This window comes from Chiloscyllium punctatum, chromosome 14 (genome assembly GCF_047496795.1).
Source record: "Chiloscyllium punctatum isolate Juve2018m chromosome 14, sChiPun1.3, whole genome shotgun sequence".
In the NCBI taxonomy this organism is placed as follows: Eukaryota; Metazoa; Chordata; class Chondrichthyes; order Orectolobiformes; family Hemiscylliidae; genus Chiloscyllium; species Chiloscyllium punctatum.
Genome location: NC_092752.1, coordinates 96,241,388 through 96,256,142, shown reverse-complemented (window position 1 = coordinate 96,256,142; position 14,755 = coordinate 96,241,388). Strand labels below are relative to the sequence as shown.

The window sequence follows — 14,755 nt, the reverse complement described above, 5'->3', positions numbered from 1 at the left end:
GTAGTTGAAATGTAAATCTGATAACGTACATATTTCAAATCGATTTGCATAACTCGAGTAAGAAACTTCTTTCCAAACTCCCAGAACGATGAGTAATTTACATACCTGGCCATTATGGATGATTTGGACCGGACAATCTATTTGGATGCTAGACATCTCTATGACTGTAACTCGACAAAGCAAATGTTAATGACTAATATTTTACCCATCAGTCTGTGCAGATATGAATATTCTCTATGAACGCACTGATAACCTTTGGCGCACGCGCGGTTTGGTTTCTATGCAGAGCATGCGCAGTATCACATTGGTCAGGACAGAGAGAGAGAGAGAGAGACATGGAGCTGCTTTCTGCGGCAGCGGCTGCGATCGACTTCAGAAAGCGGTGCTCAGAACCGGTGTGTGGGAGCCTCGCTGGGAGAAAGGAGCGGAGAGAATTCACAAGTCCTGGATACAGGTTAAAAAAAACCTGAAAAAGACCCACCAGGCCCTGGTCAGGAGGCGGCGGTCTCTGATCAGGGAAGGGGCCCAGAGTCACGGCCGCCATTTGTTTGAGGGAAGAGGGAGCGCGGGCGGGACGGCCGCCATCTTGAGAAGGTCAAGGTGCAGGAGGGCGGGGCTCTCGGAGTCTGTAGAACAATCAGAGGAAAGGGAAGCCCCATTGTTATTGATTAATCCCACGAACACAGCGTCACTGGGCGGTCCTGCAGGAATATCCTCTCTCAGTCCTGCTGGGATGTTTCACCCCATCAGAACCAGCAGCTCTCCTCCTCTCTCAGCTCCCCTTCTGTCCTTCCTGCAGCATCTGTCCCCTGGAACATTGAGCTGCCTGTCCTGTCCCTCCCTCAGCTGTTGTTCTGTAATACCTGTGATATCCCAGTCCCATCTTAGAGTATTTCACTAAAGACAGGAATGCACCCTATGGATTTTTCTTAACATCAGCAATTGTTTAATACTCACTTACAGGTTTTTAATTACATCGTTTTTGAAGCATTTACTTCACATTCAATCATTTGCAATGGTGGGATTTGAATTTGTGTCCAGAGAACACTTGCTGAGTTTCTGCGTAAATTGTCACATATTAATGCCACTGGGCCATCACTTCGCCTGCTCACAGTTTGTATATCCCAGTGCAACGTGAATCAAAACCCTTTCTTCCTGCACAATTGTTTGACCCGACACTCTGGTAATGTGACTCAGTACCTCTCCATGTGGTATCCCTCACTGTGTAGGTCTAATTGCTGCCTCTGTCAGCGTCTCTCACTTTTGAAGCTACTCCAGATCATGAGCCAACAGAATTCTCCACTCCAGAGAGATGAGGCAGCACAGGTCAGGAATGGAGACTGGGATTTTCCAGATCTCTGTGGGGCTCAGTGCCCTTCTATATGTGTAACCCTCAAAGCATTAGTCTAATTTCCCATTCTGCCTATTTCTGTGTCCTCTACAGGTACTCATGGAGTTCCTGACTCAATAGACTTGCCAACTGCTGATTGGGACGATGGTTGGTCAGCCAGAAAGACAAAGTCAGGGAGGTCGGGAGTCTTCAATAAATCCTGCTGCCAGGTAAGATATTTCCAGTGCACAGAGCAGAAAGTAATAAGGGGGATCCAAACATCAGCTAACAAGGCATGACATAGAGAAAATGCTGGAGGGGGAGCACAGTACAGACACAACCCAGGCTCAATCACCACGCCTGCTGCAAGTTTTGTTGTAATGAGACAGCATCGGGAGTTCCCAGTTATCAGTCCAGGCCTGTGCTTTCTTAGGGAGCATCAGAACAACTGAGGGGAAAGCAGGCCTCCCCTGAGAGTGTGGTAATGTTGCCTGGGATCTTTCTGTTCCCTATTCCCTCTCCAACACTGTATCTATGGCTTGTATTGAGGACCAGCGTCTTCAATCATTCTAACTCCTATAACAGTTCCTATCTCTGTTATCTCCTCCCCGTTCACCAATTATTTCACATATTTGAAACCTCCAGTCCAGATGACCATCCGTATCGCTGTAACTTGCTTCAGTCTCTACAACATGCCTTGTCTCGACAGTCTCCTCCTCCAATAACTGGAGACATCGGGTCTGTTTCTGTGTGGCATGACCATTCGGCCGAGGTTTCCTAAATGGAATGATTTGCGTTTGCCTGTGTTTGGCTCATATCCCTTCAAACCTTCTCCTCTCCATGTACCTGCCGAAGTGTCTTTTCTATGTTGTAATTGTACTTGTTTTCACCATTTCCTCTGGCAGTCCATTCCGTCTATGCACCATCCTCTGTGGATAATGTTGCCCCCCAGCTCCCTCTTTAAATCCTTGCTCTCACACCTCATGTTTATGCCTCCTGCTATGGACTCACCTACCCTTGGCTATTCACCTTACCTAGGTCCTATATGGTTTCATAAACCTTTATAAGGTCACCCCGTGGCCTCCTCTGCCCAGGAGAAATATTGACGACAATGTTACCAATATCTCCAACTCGTGTACTCAATGCTCTGACCAATGAAGACAAGTGTGCCAATTGCCGCTTTCAACACCCTGTCACCCTGTGATGCCAGTCCAAGGAACAATGTAGCTGCACCCCTTGGTCTCTCCCTTTTCTACAACACTGCCCAGGGCCCAACCATTAACTGTGTTAGTCCTCCCTGGTTTGTTTGAACTAAATCCAACACCTGAATTAAATTCCATCTTTCATTCCTTGGCCCACTGGCCCAGTTGATTAACATCCCCTTCGATAACTATATTCCCTGCCCACTCCTCCACTCATCTTGGTATCCATAAACATACTAACAGGGACTGCTATCTTTGCACTCATATTGTTTATGTAAATGGCGCACAACAGTGGTCCCAGCACCAATCCTTACAGCACACTGCTGGTCAGAGGCCTCCAGTCTGAACAACAACTCTCTCCCCCCACCCTCTGTCTCCCACTGTCATCCCATTTTGTATCCAGTTGGCTAGCTCTCCCTGATCCCTTGTGATCTACCCTTACTAACCAATGTATCATGCTACATACTGAACAAGGGTTTGCGGAAGCCAGAAACAACGTCTGTTGCTCTGCCTTCGTCTATCTTTTTGGTCACATCTTGAGCAAACTCCAGTCAAGTTTGTGGGACATGTTATCCCATGCACAAAGCCATGCTGGCTGTCCATAATCAGGCCTTATCTTTCCAAATGCATGGACGGCCTACCTCTCAGAATGACCTCCAACAACTGACCCACCCTGATGTCTCGCTCATCAGTCTGTCGTTCCCTGGCTTTCTCTTGTAGCCTTTCTTAATTAATGACACAACATTATAATCATAGTCAGAGAGTCAGACCGCAGTGTTTGGTTAAACCTAACCATACTCTAAAACGGATCTCATCCCACCTGCCTGTTCCTGGATCATATCCCTTCAAACCTTTCCTATTCCTGTACGAATCCGAATGTCTTTTGAACATTGTAATTGTCCCCATGTTCACCCCTTCCTTGGGAAGTTCATTTCACACACAAACCCACCCTCTGTCTAACAATGTGCCCCTCATGTCTCTTTTATTTTATATATGTCTCTCCTCTAAACTTAAAAATGTAGTGCCTTGTCTTGAAACTCCCCTGTCCATGGGAAAAGACAACTCCCATTAACTCTATCGATCCCCCTCATGATTTTATAAACTTCTATGAGGTCATCTGTCAACATTCAGGTTTCAGTGAAAAATACCAACCTATTCAGCCTTTCTTTATACTGAAGCCTTTCGTACCCAGCCACATCCCAGTAAATCTCCTCCCAACCCTTTCCAGCTGAATAATATCCTTCCGATAACTGGGCGACCAGAACTGGACACAGTATTCCAGAAGAGGACTCACCAATGGCCTGTATAATCTCAATGCGACTTCCCAACTCCTATATCCAAAGGACTGAGCAATGAAAGCAAGTGAGGCCAGCACCTTTTTTTAAACTATCCTGTCTCTCCGTGTTGCAAACTTCAAAGAATTATGTAGCTGAACCCTGAGGTCCCCCTGTTCTACAACAGTACCGAAGGTCTTGCCATTAATTGTATAAGCCCTGCCCGTGTTTGTTGTTCCAAATGCATTACCTCGCATTTATTCAGATTGAACTCCATCTACAGATTTTCAGCCATTCACACATTTTATCAGGATCCCTTTGTAATCTCAGAAAACCTTCTTCACTGTCCACAATGCCACCCTCCAGTCTAACAGCCTATCACACATAGCTCTCTATGGTACAAATATCTCTCCTAGGGGCCCTACAATTTCTTCACCAGCTTCCCACAATGTCCTGAGATCCATTTGATCAGGTCCTGGGGATTTATCTACCTTTGTGTTTTAAAACCTCCAGCACCTCCTTTTCTATAATGTGGACTCATTTCAAGACATTGAGTCATAGAGATGTTCAGCACAGAAACAGGCCCTTCGGACCAACTCCTGCATGACGTATCTAGTCACATTTGCCACAATTTTACCAGTATCCCTCTGAACCCTGGCTGTTCATACACCCATCCACATGCCTTTTAAGTGTATTTCTATCAGCCTCCACTATTTGCTCTGGCAGCTTATTCCATCCACTCTGCGGGAGTCAGTTGTCCTTTAGACCCCTTTGAAAAGTTTCCCTCGCCTGGGGAAATGACCTTGTCTATTGACCCTGTCGATGCCCATCATGATTTTAAACACCTTTTATCGGTTCACTCCTCAGCCTCCCATGTTCAAGTGAAAACAGCCCCAGCCTATTCTGGCTTTTCCCTGAAGCACAAACCCTCCAACCCTGGCAACATCTTTGGTCATTTCTTCTGAACTCTTTCAGGTTCCACATTCACAACTCACCAGAACGAACGACCCGATACCCAACATGAGCAAAACCAATGTCGTGTACAAAATCCCATGCAAGGACTGCACAAAACACTACATAGGACAAACAGGAAGACAGCTAACGATCTGTATCCAAGAACACCAACTAGCCACGAAACGACACGACCAGCTATCCTTAGTAGCCACACACACAGATGACAAGCAACATGAATTCGACTGGGACAACACTACATTATAGGGAAAGCCAAACAGAGAACAGCCAGGGAATTCCTAGAGGCATGGCACTCATCCACAGACTCTATCAACAAACACATCGACCTGGACCCAATATACCGGCCACTACAGCGGACAGCTGGAACTGACAACCGGAAGTGGCAGAGACAGGCCACTATAAATGCTGGAGGAAACATCACAGAAGCACTTCACAGGAGGCTCCCAAGCACTGAGGATGTCACCTAGACAGAGGACGAAATGTTTGCAAGACAAATTCCCAGCTCGGCAAACAGAACCACAACAACGAGCACCCGAGCTACAAATCTTCTCCCAAACTTTGAATGGTCACTACCTCCTAATGGCTCCTTCACTTCGACGTCCCTGATCCAATCTGGTTCGTTGCACAACACCAGATCCAGAATTGCCTTCTCCCTGTTAGGCTGCAGCACCAACTGTCCTAAGAATCCATCTCTGAGGCACTCCTCAAGCTCCATTTCTTGTGTTCCAGACCCATCCTGATTCTCCCAGTATACCTGCATGTTGAAATCCACCATATCTTTGCGACATATTTTTGTAGTAATATCTTTCCGACAGGCCAATTTCAGCTCCTTCTTCAACTTACACTCTACATCCAGACTACTGTTTGGGGACCTGTAGATAACTCCCACGAGGGTCTTTCTACCCTAAGAATTTCTCAGCTTTCTCCATACTGACTCCACATCCTCTGCTTCCATGTCCTCCTTCGCAAGGGACTGAATACCATTCCTGACCAACAGGGCCACCCCACCTCCTCTGCCCGTCAGTCTGTCCTTACGATAGCACGTATAGCCTTGAATATTCATTTCCCAGGCCCTGTCCACTCCATTATCCCCAACACATCGTAATTGCCAATTTCCAAATGAGCCGCAAGCTCATCTATCTTATTTCTAATGGTTTGTGCATTCAAATATAATGTTTTTAATTTGTTACTGCCCTCACCCTTCCTATCAATCCCTATTTCACCTAACCATATGGCATGATCCCTTTGTGAGTTTTCTGCTCCATTGATTCCGTTGTCTTTCTTGACTTCTCTTGTTCTAACTTTCCCTTCAATTTCCTTCTTAAACTTTCAGTTTGTTCCCCCGCCCACGCTATTTAGTTTAAACACAACTGTATTGCAGTGACAAACCTGCCTGCCAGAATGCTGGTCTCCCATCTATTAAGCCGTAAGCCGTCTCTCTTGTATAATTTATCCTTACCGCAAAACATACCCCAGTGATCCAAGAATTTAAATCCTTGCTTCCTGAACCAGTTCCCCAGCCACACATTCAAATCAATTATATCCCTGTTCCTGTCCTCTCCAACCCGAGGAACTGGAAGAAAACCAGAGATAACCACACGAGATGTGCTGCTTTTCAGCTTTCTTCTGAGTTGTCCGAATTCCCGCTGTAGAATGTCCCTCCTCCTCTTCCTGACATCATTTGTGCCGACATGTACCATCACCTTTACCCTTGAGCACTCTGTCTGCGACATCCTTTATCCTGGCACCAGGAAGGCAACACACTATCCTGAAATCCCGCCTGTTGCCACAGAAACCGCGTTCAGTTCCTCTCACTATGGAGTCCCCTATTACCACGGCTCTATATGATGTCTGACTCCTCGGGTCTGCCTCCTACGCCAACTTTTGATTGGCAGACCTGACCGCCTCGCGGACTGGCAGTGTCATCTGTCTCTCCTGTTTCCAAAAGATTCAACCTGTTCCTAACAGATGCTTCAACTAGGGCCTCTAGCACTTGTCTCCTCTCTGCCTTCCTCACCGTCTTTTCCCTTCTGGTATGCTCGGTGTAATCACCACGCTGAAGGTACTGTCCAGAAAGATCTCGTTCGCTTGGATGAGCATGAGATAATCGAGTTCTTTATCAGTGTTTCAATATGCTCTGTCAGAAGCTGAACGTGTACACACTTTCCACAGTTATACGAGCCAGATACACCAGAGTACTTGACCTCCAACATCATGCACACAGCCCACTGAACCAGCTTCGCGGTCAAGGAAACCTACGCAAACATGGGGAGAATGTGCAAACTCCACATGGGCAGTCGCCCAAGGCGGGAACTGAACCTGGGTCTCTGGCGCTGGGAGGCAACAGTGCGAACCACCATGTCACCATAGGACCTGGGACTTATAACACACCTACTTAAATAACAGTCGCTCAACTTCCCAAATAGCCTCTGTGCTCTGACTTCACTTCCTCCCAGCAACCGCCACTCTCTGCTGCACTCAGATCCTGACACACTCCCTGCAATGACAGTCGTCCTGTCACCGTCACACTCCCCCATCACCATACCAATCACCCCTCACACTTTTTCTGTCACCATCTCCTTGTTGCCTCGCACTTATCCGTCACTGTCGCACTGTCTCCCACACACTCACTCTCACACCATCACACTGACCCGCTCACACTGACTCCATCACAATAACCCTGATACCATCAAACTGACCCCGTCACACTCACTCCCTCCCTGACCTCCTCACAGTCACTCTGTCACTGTCACCCTGAGCCATTCACATTCACAACATCATTGTCACACTCACACCCTGACATTGACTCCATCATCATCACTATGACCTTCTCACACTCACTCTGTAACCATCAGCCTTACTCCCTCACACTCACTCCATCACTGTCACGCTGACACCCCAACACTCACTCTGTCAGTCACCCTGACACGCTGACATTCACTCAGTCACTGACACCTGCAAACCCCACAGTCAGTCACTGACACCTGGATCCCCTCACACTCATTCCGTCACCGTTTCCCTGAACCCCTCATACTCACTCCGTAATTGTCTCCCTGAAACCCTTCCGCTCACTCAGTCACCCTTTCCCTGACCCACTCACACTCACTCCGCCATTGTTTCCATGACCCCCTGACGCTCACTCCGTCACTGTTCCTTGGAAAGGGTTACAATCACTAAGTCACCATCACCTTAAAACCCTCGCAGTCACTGCATCAGTTACAGCCTGACAAACATACATGCACTCCGATCCTGATATGCTGAGGTACTCACCATCACTCTGAGCCCCTCGCATTCTCCATGTCCCCGTCACGCTGACACCGTCACACTCATTCTGTCACTGTTTACCTGGTGCACAAATGCACATTCTGTCCCTGCCATGCTGAGGCGCTCACAGTAACTCTGTCATGTTCACCCTGTGCCCCTCACAATCTGCCTGCCCCCGTCACCCTGAGGCCCTCACACTGTCTTTCTCCCTGTCTAATAATCACTCAACTGCCATCAAAATTACCGCCTTATACTCAGAATGTCACTGGCCCATGCAAACCGTGACATGCACTCTCTTACTGTCACCCTGACCCAGTCACACTGAGTAGGTTCCATCGCGCTTTTCTCCTTAACTCACAACATCACTGTTACCTAAGCCTCTCACACTTACTCCATCACCATCACCCTGATTCCCTCACACTCATCCGTCACTGTCAACCTTACCTTCTCACATTTACTCAATCACCATAACCTATGACACCCTCACACTCACTCCGTTAGTTTTACCCTGAAACCCTCAGAATATCTCCTTCACTGTCACCCTGACGCTCCCAAACTCAGTCACAGGCACCTTGACCCCTTCATACGCACTCAGTCACTGTCATCCTGTCCTCCTCACACACACTCAGTAATGCCTCACTGACCCACTCCCAATAACACCATCATTATCATGCTATTCCCCCTACCCTCACACTGTCACTGTCACCCTCACTCCGAAACTCACATTGGTACCATCAAACTAATTCCATCAGACCCACTCCCTCATTGTCACCCTGACACCCTCACACTCACTCTGTCTCTGTCACGCTGAGCCCAATGACACTCAGTCCGTCAAAATAAACCTGTTGTCACAATGATAGGCACCCAGACCCCTCATACTCACTGAGTCATAATCACCGTGTCCCCCTCACATTCACCCTGTCACCGTTTCCCTGATCCCCTCACACTCATTCCATCACCATCAGCCTGATACCTCACACTCACTCGAACACAATCAACCTCACCCCCTCATATTCACTCACTCGCTGTCACCCTGACCCCCTCATACACACTCCTTCACTGTCACCCTGACCTCCTCGCAATCACTGCTTCATCCTGAGCCCCACACACTCACTCCGTCACTGTCACCGTGATCATCTCACACACATTCTATCAGGGTCACCGTGACACTCTCACACTCACCCCATCTCCCTCACCCTGACCTCCTCACACTCATCCGTTACTGTCATCCTTACCTTCTCACATTCATTCCATCACCTTAACCTAGAACACACTCAAACTCACTTTGTCACGGTCACCCTGATGCTCTCAAGCTCAGTCACAGGCACCTTGACCCCTTCACATTCACTCAATCACTGTCATCCTGTCCTCCTCGCACACACTCAGGTACTGTCACCCTGACCCACTCGCACTAATTCCATCACCTTCTAGCTAATCCCCCGACCCTCGCTCTTTCACTGTCACACTCACTCAGGAACTCACATTGGTACCGTCACACTGATCCTATGACAATCACTCCCTCACTGTTACCCTAACACTCTCACACTCACTCTGTCTCTGTTATGCTGAGCCCATCACATTCAGTCCCTCAAAGTAACCCTGTAGTCACAGTCATGGGCACTCTGACCCCTCATAGTCACTGAGTCACAATCAGCGTATACTCCTCACATTCACCCTGTCACTGTTTCCTTGAAACCCTCACACGCATTCCATCACTGTCACCCTGATACGTCACACTCACTGGGACACAATCAACCTCACCCCCTTGCATTCACTCATTCACTGTCACCCTGACCCTCTCACACACACTCCTTCGCTGTCACCTTGACCTCCTCGCAATAACTACTTCATGCTGAGCCCCACTCACTCACTCTATCACTATCACCCTGATCCCCTCACACTCACTCCAACACTTTCACCCTGATCATCTCACACACACTACATCAGGGTCACCTTGACACTCTCACACTCATTCCATCCCCCTCACCCTGACCTCCTCACACTCATCCATCACTGTTATCCTTACCTTCTCACATTCACTCCATCACCTTAACCTCGAACACACTCACATTCACTTTGTCACGGTCACCCTGATGCTCTCAAACTCAGTCACAGGCACCTTGACCACTTCACACTCACTCAATCACTGTCATCCTGTCCTCCTCACACACACTCAGGTACTGTCACCCTGACCCACTCGCACTAACTCCATCACCTTCAATCTAATCCCCCTACCATCGCTCTGTCACTGTCATCCTCACTCCGAAACTGAACATTGGTACCGCCACACTGATCCCATCAGACTCACTCCCTCACCGTTACCCTAACACTCTCACACTCACTCTGTCTCTGTCACGCTGAGCCCATCACATTCAGTCCATCAAAGTAACCCTGTAGTCACAGTCATAGGCACTCTGACCCCTCACAGTCACTGAGTCACAATCAACGTATACTCCTCACATTCACCCTGTCACCGTTTCCCTGATCCCCTCACACTCATTCCATCACTGTCACCCTGATACCTCACACTCACTTGGACTCAATCAACATCACCCCCTCATATTTGCTCACTCACTGTTACCCTGACCCCCTCATACACACTCCTTCACTGTCACCCTGACCTCCTCGCACTCACTCCTTCATCCTGACCCCCTAACACTCACTCCATCACTATCACCCAGACCCAATTACACTCAGTGCACACGCCACCCTGACCCTGTCACACTCAAATCCTCAATGTCATCCTGACCATCTCAAACTTACTCTCCCCGCGGGCCACCTCACACTTCTCCATCTCTGTCACCATGACCCCTGCACACTCACTCCGTCATTGTCAGCCTGACCTCATTACATTCACTTTGTCACCCAGACCCAATCATATTCAGTCCTCCCTGCCACCCTGGCCCCCCTCACTCAGTCAATCACCGTCATCCTGACTCCATCACAATCACTCTTTCAGCAATCGTCTTACCCCCTCGCACATAGTCAGTCACTGTCACCCTGAACATCTCTCACTCTCTCTGTAATTGTTCCGCTTCGCAGCCTCACAGCCATTACATTCTGTCACCCTGACCCCCTCACACTCACTATACCACTGTCATCCTGACCCCCTCACACACACTCTGACACCATCACCCTGACCCCCTCACACTCATTCTGTTACCCTGACCCCCTCACACTCACTCTGTCATTGTCACCCGTACCCCCTCACATTCTTTCCGTCACCCTCATGAATTCACACTCCCTCCATCACCCTGAAACCCCTTACATTCACTCCGCTGTTATCACCCTGACCCTCTAACACACATTTTCTCACCATCACACTGAAGCCCTCACTCTCATTCCATCAGTTTCATACTGACGCCGTCAATCTCACTTCATCACAGTAACGTTGGCACCCTCAAACTGGCTCCGTCACTGTCACACTAACACCTTACACACATACTCCATCACTGATACACTGATCCCCTTACACTCACTCTGTCACTGTCACACTAACACCCTCACACTCAATCTGTCATCGTCATTCTGACACCCTCGCACTCACTTCTTCACCATCAGCCTGACACCCGCACCCTCACTCCATCACCGACTTCCTGACCCCCTTACATTAACTCAGTTACCGTCACCGTGAACGCCCATTTCTCGTTGGTCACCGTCAGATTTACTCTCTTACTCTCACGCTCACTTGCTGACTCTCACTTTGTCCCCGTCACCGTGACCCCATCAGACTCCCGCAATCACAGTCATCTTGAACCCATCACACTCACTCCATCACCAACAATCTGAATCGTTCACTCTCACACCGTCATTCTGACTCAGTCACACAGATGCACCCTCCATATCACCCTGAACCCTCAAAATCATTCCGTCGGTGTCACGCTGACTCCCTCACACTCAATCCCCAAGGATCCCCCAAATGCCTCACACTTCCTCTGTCACTGTCACCCGCAGCCCTCTCACTCACTCCATCACACTGACCATCCTCATAAACACCCTGTCACTGTCACTCAGGCCCCCTCACACTCACAGTCACTGTCACTATGATCCCCTCAAACTCACGCAGTCACAGGCAACCTGACCCCCTCATAAACACTCAGTCACTGTCACTGTGTCCCCATCACACTCATTCCCTCACTGTCACCCTGACCCCTCGCACTAACACAATGTCCATCACACTATACCTTCACACTCACTCAGTCACTGTCACCCTCAACTCCCTGACGCTCACCTTGTCAAGTCACACTAACTCCATTAGACTCAGTCCGCCATTGTCACCCCGACCCCCTCACACTCAATTTGTCACAGGTCACAGAAGAGATACCTGTTAGAAAGGAAGATGTGTTGGACATTTTGAACAACTTGAGGATAGACAAGTCCCCCGGGCCTGACAGGATATATCTTAGGATTATGTGGGAAGCAAGAGAGGAAATTGCAGTACCGTTGGCAATGATCTTCTCGTCTTCACTGGCAACTGGGGTGGTACCAGGGGACTGGAGAGTAGCGAATGTTGTGCCCCTGTTCAAAAAAGGGAATAGGGATAACCCCGGGAATTACAGGCCAGTTAGTCTTACTTCTGTGGTAGGCAAAGTAATGGAAAGGGTACTGAGGGATAGGATTTACGAGTATCTGGAAAGACACTGCTTGATTAGGGACAGCCAGCACGGATTTGTGAAGGGTAGGTCTTGCCTTACAAGTCTTATTGAATTCTTCGAGGAGGTGACCAAGCATGTGGATGAGGGTAGAGCAGTGGATGTAGTGTACATGGATTTTAGTAAGGCATTTGATAAGGTTCCCCATGGTAGGCTTATGCGGAAAGTCAGGAGGCATGGGATAGAGGGAAATTTGGCCAATTGGATAGAAAACTGGCTAACCGGTCGAAGTCAGAGAGTGGTGGTAGATGGTAAATATTCAGCATGGAGTCCAGTTACAAGTGGAGTTCCGCAGGGATCAGTTCTGGGTCCTCTGCTGTTTGTAATTTTTATTAATGACTTAGATGAGGGAGTCGAAGGGTGGGTCAGTAAATTTGCAGATGATACAAAGATAGGTGGAGTTGTGGACAGTGAGGAGGGCTGTTATTGGCTGCAGAGGGACTTAGATATGATGCAGAGCTGGGCTGAGGAGTGGCAGATGGAGTTCAACCCTGCCAAGTGTGAGGTTGTCCATTTTGGAAGGACAAATAAGAATGCGGAATACAGGGTTAATGGTAGGGTTCTTGGTCAGGTGGAGGAACAGAGGGATCTTGGGGTCTATGTACATAGATCTTTGAAGGTTGCCACTCAGGTGGATAGAGTTTGTAAGAAGGCCTATGGAGTATTATCATTCATTAGCAAAGGGATTGAATTCAAGAGTCGTGAGGTGATGTTGCAGCTGTACAGGACTTTGGTTAGGCCACAGTTGGAGTACTGTGTGTAGTTCTGGTCGCCTCACTTTAGGAAAGATGTGGAAGCTTTGGAGAGGGTGCAGAGAAGATTTACCAGGATGTTGCCTGGAATGGAGAGTAGGTCGTACGAGGATAGGTTGAGAGTTCTCGGCCTTTTCTCGTTGGAACGGCGAAGGATGAGGGGTGACTTGATAGAGGTTTATAAGATGATCAGAGGAATAGATAGAGTAGACAGTCAGAAACTTTTTCCCCGGGTACAACAGAGTGTTACAAGGGGGCATAAATTTAAGCTGAAGGGTGGAAGGTATAGGGGAGATGTCAGGGGTGGGTTCTTTACCCAGAGAGTGGTGGGGGCATGGAATGCGCTGCCCGTGGGAGTGGTAGAGTCAGATTCATTGGTGACCTTTAAGCGGCATTTGGATAGGTACATGGATGGGTGCTTAATCTAGGATAGAAGTTCGGCACAACATCGTGGGCCGAAGGGCCTGTTCTGTGCTGTATTGTTCTATGTTCTATGTTCTATGTAGCCTTGACCCACTTCCTCCCAATGAGTCACCGTTACCCTGAACCGCTCACACTCCCTCCATCACTGTCACCCTGATCCCCTTCCACACTACACTGTTACTGTAACCCTGACCATTTACATTGATTCTGTCGCTGTCACGGTGACTACCTCACAGTCACTAGCTCACCATCACACTGACCCACCTCACACGCACTCCGTCACCCTCACCCTGACATGATCACATATACTCCATCACTTCTACCCTGGCTCCCTCACACTTCGTCAGTTACCTTGACGCCCTCACTGGCACCCTGTCCCCCCCGCTGATCACTTCATTATCCCTACCCTGCCTACCGTCATACTCGCACAGTCACCCTAACCCGCTCACACTCTTTTCCTCACCGTCACCCTGACCCCCTCAGAATCGCATCTTCGCCATCAGTGTATCTCTCACATTCACTCCATCTCTATCAACCTGACCTTATCAGAACCCTCCTTCACCATCCCCGTGAACCCATCACACTCACTCTGGAACGACCACCCTGACCCTCACACTCACAGTGTCGATGTTACTCTGGCTACTCACACACTCTCACTCCATCTCTGTAACTCTGACCACTTCACACTTACTCCACCAAAGTCACCTTGAATCTGACACACTCATTCCATCACTGTCAACCAGTCCACCTCATGCTCACTCCATCATTGTCACCCTAACACCCTCAAACTCACTCCGAAACTATCACCCTGACCACACACACTCACTCCGTCAATGTCACCCTGGCCACCTCACGGTCACTCTGTCACTGTCACTCAGACCCACTC

General features: G+C 48.7%; 1 long non-coding RNA gene across 2 annotated transcripts; it reads left to right on the top strand.

The window, feature by feature from the left end:
• Positions 1–312: 312 nt before the first annotated feature.
• Positions 313–12,672, top strand: LOC140485789 (uncharacterized). Of its 2 annotated transcripts, none has more exons than XR_011962456.1 (3): positions 313–395; positions 1,445–1,560; positions 4,782–12,671. It is a non-coding gene; the product is annotated as an uncharacterized lncRNA (long non-coding RNA). The 2 variants fall into 2 exon arrangements; XR_011962455.1 differs by having other exon boundaries at positions 315–454; positions 4,782–12,672.
• The last annotated feature ends 2,083 nt before the right edge of the window (positions 12,673–14,755 follow it).